Source organism: Charadrius vociferus, unplaced genomic scaffold (genome assembly GCF_000708025.1).
Source record: "Charadrius vociferus isolate BGI_N301 unplaced genomic scaffold, ASM70802v2 scaffold163, whole genome shotgun sequence".
Lineage (NCBI taxonomy): Eukaryota > Metazoa > Chordata > Aves > Charadriiformes > Charadriidae > Charadrius > Charadrius vociferus.
Genome location: NW_009648332.1, coordinates 7,986,016 through 7,986,976, shown reverse-complemented (window position 1 = coordinate 7,986,976; position 961 = coordinate 7,986,016).

Here is a 961-nt window from a genome sequence, read left to right as displayed (position 1 = left end):
GTCTGCCGGGTTAGCCCCGGCTCGACACATGCCAGCAGACCCCGGCTTGTGGCACACAGCAGCGCTGATGCTCGGAGGAAGGGTCTGGCAGAGGCACGTGCCCCCAGTTTTACATGGCCACGAGGGACCGAGGCAAGGTGGAGCCGTGATGGGGTGGTCGGTGGCCAAGCCCCTCAGGGCCAAGCAGCTGGTGCCGCCCGCTATGCGGGGTGTTGCCTAGGTGCAGCACAGCTCAGTCCTGGGAGAGAAGCAGGAGGCGGTACGGAGCATCCCTGCTGCTCGCAAGGCTCTACCAGCCCTGTGTCCACCAGCAGCGCCCGGCTCACCAGTGCCCTGCCTGGACTGGTGCTCCTGCACCCCTGCTTTAGGGGAGCTGGGGCCAAGCGTCGCCCAAGCATCAGAGGGGGACAGAAAGGGGGAAAACCTCCCTGTCCCCTTGAGCATCCTGGGACTGGCAGTGGCCAGAGCTGCCCTGCAAGGAGGGGGTGTCCCCTGAGGACAGGGGTGCAGTGGGGCCAAACCACGCCAGCGTGGGGTGGGGAACCTGCACCCAGGCTGGTGGCAGCAGCCCCACAGGGTGCTCCAGTGCTCCACAGGGCAGTGGGGCATGGGCACCTGCCGGGACCCCTGCCCGGCTCCCAGGGGGGTGGCAGGGTCCCCCCGCTGCCTCCGCGGTGCTGCGGCACTAAACTATTTATTACTCTAAATTATTTATTTATTGTTCTCGAGCGGCAGCTCCTATTTATGACTTTGGGCCCCCGGGGGCCGGGTGTAATTTAACCCCGGCGCTGCCGCGAAGCCCTTGGGCAGCGTCCTGTCCCCGTCCCCCGGTGCCCCGTTCCCCCAACCCCCTTTTTCTATTATTTGTAAAATTTGAGGGATAAACTCTATTTTTGTACAGTCGCCTTTTCCTGTAGCAATAAAGCGATGGGCTGCGTGTCCAACCCCTGCGTGTGCCCAT